The 15,328-nt window shown below is 37.7% G+C and overlaps 2 long non-coding RNA genes across 6 annotated transcripts in view; both read right to left on the reverse strand.

Annotated features, from left to right (window-relative positions):
* The window catches only part of LOC138189142 (uncharacterized), a 288,383-nt gene that overhangs the window by 234,493 nt on the left and 38,562 nt on the right, over window positions 1-15,328 (reverse strand). The window lies entirely within an intron of this gene.
* Window positions 8,572-12,008, reverse strand: LOC138189079 (uncharacterized). Of its 5 annotated transcripts, none has more exons than XR_011175862.1 (4): window positions 11,273-11,615; window positions 9,679-10,100; window positions 8,653-9,149; window positions 8,572-8,587 (listed from the first exon to the last, which is right to left on the reverse strand). It is a non-coding gene; the product is annotated as an uncharacterized LOC138189079 (long non-coding RNA). The 5 variants fall into 5 exon arrangements; XR_011175864.1 differs by lacking the exons at window positions 8,572-8,587; window positions 8,653-9,149 and adding exons at window positions 9,232-9,324; window positions 11,622-12,008 and having other exon boundaries at window positions 11,273-11,407; XR_011175863.1 differs by lacking the exons at window positions 8,572-8,587; window positions 8,653-9,149 and adding an exon at window positions 9,232-9,324 and having other exon boundaries at window positions 9,679-9,826; window positions 9,947-10,100.

The raw sequence follows: 15,328 nt of genomic DNA on the forward strand, positions 1-15,328 counted from the left end.
CAACATTTAGCTATGGGCGTAGCCGTTCGTGTATTTATTTTAGTCACTTTCCGCACTTTTATGACGCACTATACCACCGCTGCTTCACGTCCTCTCAGCTCGGCTGCTCGGGCAGAACTCTATTTCGTCGTGTATGCTATTATCTTCATTGTATATAATTTTCACAAATAGTTTGATATGATAATTTCATTGCAATAAACAAAAATGATAGAAATAAAAAATATGGATCAAAAATGGAATTTAGCTATTTGAAATACAGCTGAAATAATTTTTCTGTAGACATGACAATTTTTTCTGACCTGTATCGAAGTGTAAGAAATTATGTAAATATGATATTTCAATGTTTGACACTTACAGTAAAATGTATGTTATAACTAGACATGAAGACAGAAACTATAAGTGGTATTATTGTCATTATAAGCATCGTAATTGATATTATGATTGATATATATGTAGTATCGGGAAAAGGGGCTAATAAATATCGAGTTAACCATGAACAATGTCGCGAGAGCCGGGGCGCCGTCGGGTCCGTAAATGTGTCATCGGTCTTTTCAAGCGCATATACAAATTTAATGTTAATTATTCTCATTTTTTAAACTTTAATGCTCCGACTTTTAATTGAGAATATCGACCAACAACTCCAATTTATTCTCATCATGCTTCGACTTGCAAGTTTTTGACACTTTACCGACCGATAGCCGAATAATCGCATTTTTGTCGCCGACGCTTACCGACTGATAGTCTATTAATCGGCTGTTACTATAATTAACAGCTATTACTTATAATTCTCAGTGAGAATTGATTCATCTCTGACGGGTATATATGTAGCGACTCGGAAAAGTCAGTAATGAGAATATTTACCGTTCGTTAATCGAGTAAGAATATTTACCGTTTGTTTATCGAGTAAGAATAATAATTAGCCTTCGTTTATCGATTAATATACAAATCCAAGAATTTTATATCCGTCTATCTGGCAATCAATTGTCAATATCGGAATCAAGTAAGATTTGAATAAATCATTACATACTGTTAATTTACTTTTGAACAACTATAATCCTACAAACAACAATACTATGAACAGCTATAAAGTGGAGCTTATTGCCAGCTGCATTAAACGTCAATTAACGCTACCTTCTCGTTGACACCTAAATAGAACGTAACACCTACATCTTTTATTTCATCGACAAAACGTTGTTTTAGTTGATTGTCTTGATTCTTTTTATCAAAATGATATCGAACATGAAAATAACCCCGAAAGTTTCGCTTAGATGCATACTTCGATTAGCTGCATTGAAGATGGACTTCGTTCGAACATGACATTCTGAGATTAAATTGAATACTGACGTTACATCTGTCGCTCAGAGATACGTTAGGCTTCTTATCGCTCTAACATATACAACTTCCACCGTTTGCAAATTAGTCCAAGCGGATCCAGGCACCGCTACGAGAGTGTAATTAATCTCTAATTTTAATATCTTGTTGTATTTCAAATGCTTTCTTTGTTCCTTACCGTTATGTTCCATGTATATACAACACATGATCCAAAATCGGGTACTAGCCGTCAATTTGTAAAAGGTGATCGTAAAGGAATTTTGAAATATGATGTAGAAGAAAATATTCGACACGTTAAAAATGAAAATTATCGGACAGAATAGAAAACGGGCCTTGATGTTTGTAAGAATATAGACAACTGCATTGTAATGACAATTCTGTCCGAGCAGTCCAGGTAAACAGACGCGAGTAACTGTGCTCCAGTGCAAGTGCGATAAATAGTGAATTTAGGAGGTTAAAACGTTAACGAATACTGTCACATGGTAAAAGTTCCAAGATGCAACAACAAATAACGCCAATTAGAGAAACAAAGGTGAAATATACTACATAAATAAAGCTACAAATACAAAATGATACAGTAATGATATTGATAACAAATACAAAAATGATATTAAAAAGTAATTGTAAAGATTTCGAGTTTCAGGGAGGGTGTTGAAGTAATACTCACTTCTAGGAAAACTACATCTTCTCTAGCATTTAGTTTTGTTAGACCTCGAAGCTATTGAGTATTTAGCTCTAAATTAATTTGAATATGAGCCTCACAGCCTTTTTTAGAAACATGCTATGCACTGATGGTGCAGTGTAGTGTAAACAGGCCAGTTTCTCGTAATTGTATAAATACACACAGGCACATGGCTTCGAAGCTCCACAGTAAAATAACGCTGCCAACGTGCGAATCTGGATTAGCATACATTGTACTTGTACTTATGCTTACTTAAATATATTTCTATTACACATTCATTCACGCATTTTCACTCTCTATTCCGAGATAAATCTCAACAGCTTTTGATGTACAAAAGAAAGAACATTTAGAAACATATAAAAGAGTGTAAAAATAAGAGTGATATAATGTATGGTAATAGTGTAATACTAAAACATTAATTTTTTTCGACGCTTCAATTATAGATTATTGAAAATATATTGTTAAGGAAAGTAAAAAAGATTGGAAAAATAAAAAAGCCAACACCACACGGAGTTCCCAAGCGGTCACCCATCTAAGTACTATCCGTGCCCAGCGTTGCTTAACTTTCGTGATCGGACGAGAACGAGTGCTTTTTTTTTTTTTTTAATAATGTTTATTAAGCCAAGGATACAATTTTCGTTACATTTTGATATTCAAATAAACTGTGAATTTTGGTAATGGTGTGCTAGGCAAAAGTACCGATACGCGACGGTACGACGTAGCCATACTATATTATGTGTCGGTGTTTTACAATTTTTTTGTGATTTTTGTCTATTCTTTGGATTTAAGCCGCTGGGGGGCGGAGCTTTTATGTAATTTTGTTCTTGCTTGATTTTTTTTTGTCCTGAAACTTGGTCGCAAAACAGGACTTATCGGTAATTTACATTTTGGCGCTGAATGCCTTTGGAGGGGATAATAGGGAGGGGGCGGGGGAGGGGGATGTCAAATAGGTTTATTTACAATATTTACATATTATTTACAATTACACCTGTGTTATGCGGTGTCAGAGATGTGTTCTGTCGGTTTACTGGTTTTCTCTCTTGTTTTATTTTGGATTTGAAATCCACCAATATTTCTTTGTGTTTTTTCTGTGTTTGTCTTTAGCGTCTTTCAGAGGGAGGGCCATGTTGTATCTCCACCTAGTGTCTGCGGTTTGTCCGTTTAAGTTTTCTTCGTAGAGTATGGTTTTGGTTCCTATTTTTCTTTTTATGTGGTATATTACTGGGATGTTATTTTGATCCTGGAGGTAGTTTTTTTCGTCTAAGTAGATGAACGCTTCTGGTGGGATGTAGCCTGTTGCCAGAGTGTTTTTGTAGTATGAGTCATTTGGGAGTAGGCAACTGAAGATTAGGCTGTTTTCTTGAATTTTTGCAGCTTGTGCGAAGTGGTTTCTTGTTACTTTTAATATGTGACAGTCTATGCGGTGAATGTTGGCTAGGTCGTATATTGTTTTGTTTTTAACATATTTTTTGAATCCGCTGTGTTCGGATCTGTAAGTATTCAGGCAAGCTCTGATGCATTTCCTTTCGAATCTGCGAATTTTTTCCATTTGGGAGGCTGATATGTTGTACCAGATTGGGCAGCCGTATGTTATAATAGGTCTGATTAGTGCTTGATAGCACAGTATTTTTACTTGACTGTTGAGATGTTTAGAGTAAAATAATCTTTTTACTCTCCAAAATGCTTTGCTGGCTTTGGAGAGTTGGATTTGAATGTGCTGCTTGTAGCTTAGTTTATCGTCTATGTTTATACCTAGGTATTTAACGCAGTTTTTATGCGGTATGGGTTCCCCTTCGTTTGCTTTTTCCCTAAGCTGAAATTTTTTGCAGTGTTCCCTTTCTATTGGACCGATTTTGCTTGACTTGGGTCTAAATAGTATTGTCTCACATTTGTTTGTGTTTATTTTTAGCTTCCATGTGTTGTAATAATCGTTAATTTTTTCAAAGAGTTCTTGTAATTCTGTTTTTATTCTCGTGGTTTTGTGGCCTGTTACGTAGATGATTAGGTCATCTGCGAAGGCTATGGAGCGTTTATGGGTGGATGTATTGAGATTAAAGAGGTTTAGTAAGTCACTATTGTAAATATTGAAAAGTAGCGGGGAGTTTACTGTGCCTTGTTGCAGACCGTTTTTTATGGGGAATTCTTTGCTGGATGTGTGTGATCCTTCAGTCATTACGAAAGTTCTGCTTGTGATCATGTCCCAAACTATTTTAATTAGGTATTTGGGGAAATTTTTCTTGATTAATTTGTATATGAGACCTGGGATCCAGACTGTGTCGAAGGCTTTTTCGAGGTCTATTAGGCAGGCGGCTACTCGTTGTTTTGCGTTTAGCGCCCAGCAGATGTCCGACGTAAGTTTGTTTATTGCGTGAATTGTGGAGTGTTTGTGTCGGAAGCCAAATTGATTTTCTGGGATTATGTCATTTTTTGAGCAGAAGGAGGTGAGGGGGTTGTTTATGGTTATTTCAAATACCTTGCTTATGTTGGGGAGGAGACTTATGGGTCGTAGGTTTGCGGGTGATGAGCCGTCTTTATCTTTTTTTGTTATCGCTATCAGTTTGGCTTTTTTCCATTTTTTGGGGAAATATGTGTTGTTTAGTGCATTGTTGAAGAGTACTGTGTAGTACCATTTTATTTTGTTCGGTAGGTGCTTGAGTAGGATGTTTGGGATGCCGTCGAAGCCGGAGGATTTTTTGTTGTTTAGTTTGGAGAATATTTTGTTTAGTTGATTGTAGTTTGTGAAGTAGTTTATTTCTGGTTCCGGTTGTTTGGGGTTGTCTGCGGTGTTTTCGTTTGAGAATGTGCTGACTGTTTTGTTTAGCGTTATGTCTTGTTCCATTTCGTTTCTGAGTTTGTATGTTTCGGCGGTGATAATTCTGTTTAGTTGTTCACGGCCCATGTGTTCGTTTTGTGTGTGTGTTTTGGAAAAGTGGGTGCCGATAATGTCTAGTTTTTCTGTTGATTTGGCTATTATGAAGTTACCCTCGGTGTCTCTGGTGGTGTTGCGTATCGATAAACCTGCTTCTTGGATGAGGGAAGCTTTTTCTGGGGGCAATTTGAGAGGTGGGATGGGGTTTTGTCCTTTTGGCCTGAAGATTTGATTTATTTGTGGAAACATGTTGGCTGTGTCGTTTTTGGAGATGTTTTTTATTTTGTTTGTCCAGTGATGGTTTATGGAGCTTGCGAATTCTTGTTTCAGTTGTGTTTTTATTTCGTATAGAAGGTACTTTAGAAATTCTAATTCTTCTCTTTTGTCATAAGAATAGTTGAATTTTATATTGTTTACTTTGGAGAGTATGTAGCTTTTGTCTCGTTGTAGTTCTTTTATTTTGTTGTTGATATAGGGCTTGCATGAATTTTCTTGTTTTACGATTGGCACGGATTTTTGGAGAGCGATTTGTGTATGTTTTTCTATTTCTTCTAGGAATGAGTCGATTTGACTGTTAGTTAGATTGGCGTTGTTGTAGATCTTTAGGTCGCAGTTCTGTTCGAGTATGTTTTGGAATTTTTTCCAATCGGTCTTTTTGTAATTGTACCTGGGTGCCTCGGTCTGTATTTCGAGTGTTAGGAGGTCCGATGTATCCTTTTTTATGTGGAATACTAGGGCGCTATGGTCACTGTCATAGGATAAGGTTTTTAGGGTGTTGTTTGGGCGTAGGTCTTGAAACTTTAGTCTCGCATCTGCTAAGCATATGTCCAGGTATGAGCCTCCTTTTGGGTAAGAGGGTAGTTCGGAGCTGTATAAGATTGTTTTGAAGTGAATGCTTCTGTTGTCTAGCCAGTTTCTAATGAAGTTGCCTCTCGTGTTGTTTATTTCGTTTTTCCAGCTGGTGTGTTTTGCGTTGAGGTCGCCTGCTATTATATAGAAGTTTTCTGGCTTGTTGAGCTGTAGGAGTTCGAAGAGTTTATTGAATTCTTCGCTAAATTCCTTCCGGTTTCCATAGGTTGCGTAGGCTGCAGTGATGAATAGGTTTTCCTTATCGCTTATTTTTATTTTTATGATCGTTGTTTCTAGGATTTTGAAACTTGTTATTTTGTCATTTAGAATTGTTTCGTGTTTTATGGGGTTTCTTATGAGGATTGCTGTTCCTCCTCCTTGGCTGGCGTTCGGTCTGTCTTGTCTTATCATGGAGTAGTTTTTGAAGTGTACTTTGTGTCTTTTATTTAGTTTTGTTTCTGAGATGAGTACGATGTCGGGGGATTCTTTATTTATTAGGGTTAGCATACTGTATCTTTTTTGATTTGAGATTAGGGAGTTGGCATTTATTGCAATTATTTTCAGATCTTTTAAGTTTAATTTATTTGTTTTTTGCTGTGTTTGTTGGTTTTGAGGTTTATGGATATTTGTCATACGCGATATTTAAAGCCTTGTAGATGGTGTCGAACCTTTCTTCATGTATTGCTAGTGTTGTTTTTATGGCGTTTAATTGCATTTGCTGTTCTTTTAGCGCTTGGAGTATGCTTTTTTTGAAGTCTTCAAAGTAGTTTATGTTTAGTTGGGGGGTGTTGTCGGTTTTAGGTGGGTATAGGCCTGGGAGCGGATGATATGAATTTGTTTTTGGGGGTATGTCTTCGGGTGTTTTATTTTTTATTATTTGCCGTTTCACTATGTCTGAGAACTTTAGTTCTGGGACGTATTTACGGCTGATTTGGGCAATTCGTTCTGCTTTTGTTTCTTTGTCATTTTTTATTTTTTTTGTTAAGTTTTTACGAAGTTCTACGAGTTTGGGACACCCCTTGTATGACGCTGGGTGTCCGTAATTTTTGCAGGTTACGCAGAATATTTTGTCGTTAGTGACTGCGTCTTCTTTCTTTATTCTACAGTCGCCTGGGCCATGGGGCTCTGTGCATTTTACACAGCGATAGTGTAGGTTGCAGTTTTGTGCAGAGTGCCCTAGTCGTTGGCATTTATGACATTGGATTATGTCATCCTTTCTTTTTATTATTTTTTCCCATTTTATCTTAAAATAGTTAAAATGGTTAATTTTTAATAAGTTGCTTATATTGCTGTGAGGGGATAGTTGGATTATATAAATTGGGAGCAGTATGTTATTCTCCCTTGATCTTTTTGTCGTGAATCGCGAGACTTTCGTAAATTGTACGTCGTTTATTTGTAGAGATTGTAGGTCTGTCAGTATTTCTGTTTCGGTATAACTGTTGTCTAGTCCTTTTAGTAAGTATGTGTGGTGTTTTTCTGTTTTGGGTGTGTAGGTGTAGTATGTTGTGTTTGCTGCTCTGAGTGTTTCTTTGGCTTTGTGAAAGTCGGCTATGTTTCGTAGGTATAGTGCATGTTTACCTGTGTGAACCCTTTTGATGTGGAAATTTTTAATGTTTGTTACTTCTTCCATGAGGGCTACAGTATCTTTCGGGTTCTGGTTTGTGATGACTATGGGTGGAGGTTTGATTTCCTTTGTAGCGGTAGGGGCGTTCGTATGTTCATCCGCGGTGTGTTTGCTGGGGTGTCCGGTTGGTGTCCGGATCCCCTTTGGCGATGCTGTTGGCGCTGGGCCTCCGGGCATGTTCGTTGAGGCCTGTCGCCTCTCCGGTGATGGGAATCTTGACGTCGGGGTGGGTCTGTGTTGACCCATTTTGACTCTTAATAAGTCGTTTTTTTTTCTTATTTGCTCTAAGGTTGAGCACGGTGTTGGGTAATTTGTTGCCTCTTGTTGGGGCTGAGATACTTGTTCGATTTGCAATAGGTCGAATCTATTGCTGGTTGCGATCGCTGGGTGTGGGGTTCCTCTTATGGGCCTCATGGTTGCGAATTCTGTCGCTTTTTCTACTTGCGTGCGGCGAATTTCTTCGTTTATGTTCACGCGACTTTTTGACCTGGCAATCAGGTTTGGTTGTGGGTTGAGTTTCCGCGTCTTTTGCGCGGAAAGTCCAACGCTGTTGCAGATTTCTATAATTGCTTTCTGAGTGTCTATTTTTCTTTTTATCGAATGTTTTTTCGTTAGATCTAGGGCGGATTCCATTTTCTTGCTTTTTGCTTCATTTTCGGTGGATCCTATTTTTTTATATACCTTAATTTTGTTGTTTTTTTTTTTTTTTTTTGTTTTACGGCGAAGATGTCACTGAAATGTTTTTCACTGTTTGACACTTTTTTTTTTTTTCCTTTCCACTTTTTGTCACTTTTTTTTTTTTTTTTTTTTTTATTTGGGAGCGTTAGTTCGTTTTGACGCGCACACTGTTAGGGCCCAAGCCTGATGTCCCTTTCCGGGCTGAGAGGTCCGTCCTGCTCGGAGGTTTACGGTCAACTCCTGACGAGAACGAGTGCACTCAACGCGGTTTGAGCGTTGGCTGAAATAAATGGTTTTATTCCTTGCTTTTGCTTTAGCGATGCTCACTTCTAGAAAAACTACATCATCTCTAGTGCTTAGTTTTCTTAATCCTCGAAGGCATTGAATATTGTTTAGCTCTAAATAAATTTGATTAGCCTCCCAGCCTCATAGCCTTTTCTAGGAATATGCCATGCACAGATGATGCAGACGGGTATATATAGACGGGCCAATTTTCGTAATTATATAAATACCCATAAACTCATGGCTTCGAAGCCCCTGTTGTAATGTAACGCTGCCAGAGTGTGGATCTGCTTTAGTGTACCCTGTACTTATACTTATATTTATACTTATACTTACAGCTACACTTATACTCAAATATATTTCTGTTACACATTCATCACACGTGCCTCGAACAGATAACTTCAACAAAGATGGTTGGAAAATTCTTCAGCCTCCTTTCCGTTGCTTCTGGCTCATGTGTTGTCTGCTTTTCTGATTACTGGGATTAGTTTTATTAACTTTTTCATTTTGTTCGTGGCTTTCCATAGAACATAGTTGGCATTCTCGTACGCAGAGAGTGAATCTATGAATTTTGAGAATTCGTTATTATTATGATCTTTTATTTTACTTTCTATTTCCTTGCAAGTTTGTTTAGACGTTTTTTTGCTTTCACGTGTTCTATGTTTTTGCCATTTTGCTTTCGCTTTCCTTTTTTCTCTGATTTTGTCAAGAATGTCTTGTGGAATTATTTTTGTTCGCCTGTTATTTGATTCATAAGTAGTAGTTGCCCATGCTGCTTCTATAATTTTTGTCAATATAGTGCCTGTTCGCAGTGGTGCATATACTGCTGACATCTGAAAGTAATTGCCATTAGTTTGTATTGTAACGGTGATTGCTTGAGCGTGTTCCTGATGGATTTGGCTATGTTGATGTTGGCCAAAGGTGTTGGTGTTTCCATGATTAGTGTTCTATACGTATTGTATTGTTTGGTGTTGGATCTGCTTCCGTAATATCTAGTTGCTGTATGTTCTGCTTCGAAGCGAGTAGCAGGAGGGTGTGAGGAAAAAGCAACACCATGTTAATGATCATAGAGATCAACTTTTGTCTTACATATATGATTATTATGATTATATTATTCTTATTTTGTATCTAACGAATGTCTAATAAATGTTATATCAAATAAATATTTTTTTATTTTTAAAATCCTTTGTAAACTCTATTATTAGATTATAATTTAGCTTGCTCAATAAAAAATTTAATAACATTGAAAATTTTTAATCATGGTTAATATTTTAAATATGACACTGTTTACGTATATTATAGGTAGAGTTAATAGTTACACAATTTTTTACTGAATTAAGAAAAAACTAAAAACAAACTTACTTTCCAATATATGCGTCAAATATAAAAGCATTAAAGATATGTGTACATATTTCATTTGAAAATTGTAGTCTTGTTGAACTTTTTTGTTGGTAATAGTAATGCATGTTTAATAATGGTTCATAATTAATATTCATTTAAACAATGTTTTCTGTACTAAATGGGGTATTGTCGATGTATCTGCTTGAAATAAATGGTGAGAAATTATAATAAATAGATAATATAGTATTAGTTATTGAATAAGTTTACTGCTTTAGTTTATATTCTTTACCTTTCGTGTTTTCACCGAAGCATGGCGCCAAACACAAAATCCTAGCTACTCGATCGCAGTGTTCAATGGTGGCCGATTTGTGAAGTACATCTTACTACATTAAGAACCTCATCTCCTTTACAGCAGTTAACAGACCTGTGTGTACAACTATGACCTAGGGACAGTGTGGCATATTAGCGAAATTAAAAGCATAAAGTCATTAGTGTCTAATTTTATTAATGAAACTTAAATACATTTTTTATGCTGATTATATATGTCGGGTTAAGGTTAGAATTTTGAGCGCGTAACAACTCTTCATGTGAATTAGTGAATTGTTTTACACAGCCGAGATTATATTTACAAGTATATACAACTCTACTACAAAGATTAACAAATAAGTCTAGTGAATAATAAGCTTAACGAATAATAAAGTTAGTGAAATAATAAGTTGAACAAATAATAAGTCTAACAAATAATAAGGCTAATGAATAATAAGTTTAGCGAACAGTAAGATTAATGAATAGTATGATTTACGAATAATAAATTTAATGAACGCTATTAACACTATTTTTTAGTTCAAACGAATTCACGGTCAACGGGATAACTCTCTACTAGCGTAAACTGATCTTAGGCACAGAAATACGATTGTTGAAAATGCTCGATGTGTCACTCTCCAAGGCAATCGCAAGAATGCCAGCCTCGTGGAGATTTTTCTCGCTGTATGCTTGCATTTGTTTTCTATACTCGTTTGGAAGCATCGAGAAGGTTCCAAACGCCGTTGCTCGGCAGACTCGTTGGAAGCATCGAGAAAGTTCCAAACGCCGTTGCTAGGCAGTTTCTGCCTGCAGTTTGATTATTAATACAATGTATATCCCATTGTATCAGCACCTCCGAGGCAACATCACACGTAGCTAGGCTCGCTCCCGAGGTCGCATGCCGCCACAACCACATTTCTCGGCAAACCCATACAACCACTCCAGAACTCAGTTAGGCAAAACGTCCATTCCGTGACCGTGGCTACGTTCGGCGACCAATTGTCACCTCGAACCCAATCTCGCTATCACAAAGCTCGAACATTTACAGCTATGATAAAATCTAGGCTAAAGTACTAGAGGATGTTCCCAAAATTTCCAAGGAACGACTTCGGCTTTCCTTTCATCTCCGACATATATTTTTTTAAAATACTGTATGACTGGAATAATGTAATGCAAATACTTTGTTAAACATAATATATTAAAAAATTGGATTTATATTCAATTACATTCTATTTTCCACCAAGAGTTACGCAGTTAATTCACAATTACTCTCTTCGTTTAGGATCGTTTGGAAGATAATACATTTTCTTACCACTCTTTGACTTGTTTCTGCATCCCTTGGCTGAGTAATAAGGCATTTGAAGTAACGTTCCAAACTTAAATGCTAATTCTGTATGTTCTCTATGATGATTTCAAAAACTTGTAATAAACACGAAGTATAAATCACCTTAAAATAAAAACGCATAACACCGTATAGATTTAATTACTAAGATGTGTGTAGCTCAAAATTTGATGTTAATTTAAAATTGTAATATAATTTATTGTTAAACTTTGCAAAAAAGTTGTATTTTCTTTTGAGGTTATCTTTAGCAATCTTATGAAAAGGTTATTCAACTATTATTTATATCTATTAATAATAGCGACTCTTAATAATATCGTACTTTTTCTTATTATTCTTTATTTCCGTCGTTATATACACTTTAACACACGGTAAATATTAACACACCTTGTTTACAGACAACTTTGTAAATGTATACTTTATACATTTATATCTATACCAATCTATACATAACTGTTGCAGGAAGCTCTTTTATAAATGGCGGAACCAATCAGTGTTGAACGAACAGATTTGCCACACTATCCCTGGACCAACTACACATCGCAGGGCTTAACTCTTCAGTCAGGTCTGTAACTGATTCCGAATTTGAAAAATCACCGTACGTGTAATCGGTCCAACGATCGAATGAAACTGTCAAAATTTTCAGTTAGTTGTGGAATAACAATAATTTTTTGGCCATTACCTTTTCTGTTTGAAGAAAGCAGTTACAAAACGAAGAGTATTTATTGAAACTTTTATTCCATACAATTTTGCACAAATAGAAAAGTTTTATTTTTTTAGAAGTAGAGTTTTAATTAAGCAAGAATATTTATTTTGCTTTGATAAAATTAAAATTGAATGTTATTAATGATCTTAAGGAGATTATTAATGAAAATAATGTGGGAAATACAATATATTACTCCTAAAACTAAGCTCTGAAATCTGAGCATACATATATATGTAATTAATTAGCTTTTGTTTTGTTCAATTTTCCTCTTATTGTTAGTATAGTAAAACAGTTATATCAATAAAAGTCACATTCTGCTTTCTCTCCCATACTTACCCTTCTTTCAATTCTTTAAATAATGCTAATTAAAAAATAATTCTCTCTTCCATATTTTAACAAGTGTTAAAAGGGATATGATCCGTCAGAACATTTGCTAATAATGTTCACATTGACATATGTTGTCAAGGACATTTTCTTGAGCAATTTCTAGAAGATTTTAGCCATCGCCCGTTATTCCTTAAGAAATTATCAATAAAGAAATATTCATAAAAAACAATGTATAGTATGTATTTACGTATAGTAGAGAAACACTGTTCTCGTTACTCGTTCTACTCGCTCGTAAAAAAGGTAGTCCAACCTAATACCAATTTCATATGCGAGGGAACAAGAAATTTTTAGAAAAGTTTTTTTGGTCGAAAGTTAGAGAAGCCGCTTCGCTCGCATATGGAACATTGGGTTGGAATAGATTTTTATGAGCTCGCAGAGTTCGCGAACCGAGTGCAACGACCAACATATGTGAAGTTCCTGTTAGGGAGATGATGTTGAGAAATGTTAAGTTGGTATGATCGCTGGTTACTACAAACTAAGTTGGTACGACTTCTAACGACGCTCTTTTGTCTTAGAAGTCGACCACGTTGTTCTATTGACTTGAAGACTCCTGTGTGGTAAGACGTGTTATAAGACTGAACTGTTAGACTAAATAGATTGGATAAAACGAATCTGAGTGAATCGTTATTTTATAAACCCAAAACCTTATTAAATAACAGGTTATGGGCCCAGGGCAGTAAACTGCGGGGAAAAAAGTTATTATTTTTGAGTTTTTTTTTGTGTTTTACGAGATAATCCGAGAAGAGACCACGCCATGGCCGATCACGACAGACTAAGTGATGTGGAAAGCGATATGAAGCCGGTCCTAAAAAGTGACAATTACGAGTATTGGAAGACAATGACGGAAGCCTCGCTGGTTTTCCTGGGTTGCTGGGAGGCAATAGAACCAGGATTTACGGCAGCGCAATAGCTGGACCCAGAATGCATGAGGAAGGACAGCATGGCACGTGCGTATCTTTTCCGACATGTTCGCCCCGAATTTATCGGAGATATTAAGTCCTTGAAGACAGCGAGGGATTGCTGGAAGGCGCTGGAGGATGTCCATGGGAGGTCCACGTCGATGGGCACTGTCCTATACATACGGGAACTGGGTACTATGGAAAAAACCCCCGATATGAAGATCGGAAAATACTGCGGTAAGATACACGATCTATGTGAAAAAATTTCCAACGCAGGTCTAAGAATCGATGATCACGTGATGGCGTGCTTCATCTTAGCCGGCCTCGTGTCGGACCCAAACTACGCGACATACCTGAGGACGGTAAGGCTCGATAAGAATCTAACATCGAGGGCCGTGAAGTCCGATCTCCTACTTGAGGAAAGGAGAATGGAAGCGGCTATGGGTCCATCCGAAAGGAATAGTGCAATGGCGGCTTGCAGACAATCGCAGACCAAGCCCCAACAAGGTCAAGATGGCGCTAAGAAGAAGCAGAAAAACCCAAAAGATAAAAAATGCTACAAATGTGGAAAACGAGGCCACATATCGTACAACTGCCAAGAGGGAAAGGAAGACAAGGAAGGGAAAGACCCAGAAAACAAGGTGGAAGATAAACCGAGATCCAAGGGACTTATCTCCACACTGGCTTTATCATCTATCAACCACGTGGAAAGGGATAGGATCAGCTATCTCGACTCGGGAGCCTCAAACCATATGACTCCGGATAGATATCGGTTCGTGGACTTCGTGCCTGCGGCCGGACAGATTCGGATTGGTAAGGGGTACCTGGAAGTCAAAGGAAAAGGCACGATCGTCGTGAAGATGACCAAGGCTTGCGGCGGGTGGAGTCTATCCTTGTCGAACGCCCTGTGGGTACCCGATTTAGATGTAAATCTAATATCGATCAGGCAATTGGCAGTGAAAGGCGTCACCACTGTATGTACGAAGGATGAGGCCGTCGGCACACATGATGATGGGGACATGGTATTCAACTCAAAGGTAGGAGACAACGTGTACTACCTAGAGACAATACCACCTGAAAGGCATGCAGCAAACGTCTCCATGGGGAACGATCAAGAAGAACCTGGAAATGACAATGACCACGCCGAGGTTATTGAAGCTAAGGCGTACAAAGGTGTCGTATCATGGCATGAGAGGTTAGGTCATCTACATGGGAATGCGATGAGAAAAATCCCTGTAAGGAGCGTGAAGGAGGATTCTAGGATGCACGAGGAACCATGCGGGGTCTGCGTGAAAGGGAAAATGACGAGAGTACCTTTTCCGAAGACCGCCCACCACATGTGTCGGCGTCCTTTAGAAATAATTCACAGTGATATTAGTGGCAGAACACAATGCAAATCGCTGGGCGGAGGTAATTATTTCGTAACGTTCATAGATGATTTTTCCCGTTCCACGCACGTCAGGATCATCAGTAAGAAGAATGAAGTACTCAAGTGTTTCAAGGAGTACCAGGCGGAGGTGGAGGCCTTACATCAATATAAGATAAGTGCCCTTCAAACAGATAACGGGGGTGAGTACACTGGAGAAACCTTCGAGAACTACCTAAAGGAGAAAGGTATCTTACACAGGAAAACTGTCCCTAGAAACCCTGAACAAAATGGGGTCTCCGAACGAGCGAACAGAACTCTTGTCGAGATGTCCAGATGTTTACTCATCCAATCTGGACTCCCTGACTATCTGTGGGGGGAGGCTGTGAACACGGCATGCCACATAAGGAACCTATGCCCATCCGCTGCCATCGGAGACAAGATCCCACTGGAATTATGGAGGGGTAAGAGATATGACCTCCAAGGGGAGATAAACAGACTGCGAGTGTTTGGATGCAGAGTCTGGTATCTAAAGAGTCCAAGCGGAGGAAAATTCGAGAGCAGAGCGGATGAGGGGATATTTGTGGGATATGACAGACAGGTCAAGGGTTATAGGATTTACCTACCGAAGACCCAAAAGGTGATAATATCCTGTCACGTCAGATTCGAAG

Source organism: Bombus flavifrons, chromosome 18 (assembly GCF_040668555.2).
Source record: "Bombus flavifrons isolate JBK064 chromosome 18, iyBomFlav1_principal, whole genome shotgun sequence".
Taxonomy (NCBI): domain Eukaryota; kingdom Metazoa; phylum Arthropoda; class Insecta; order Hymenoptera; family Apidae; genus Bombus; species Bombus flavifrons.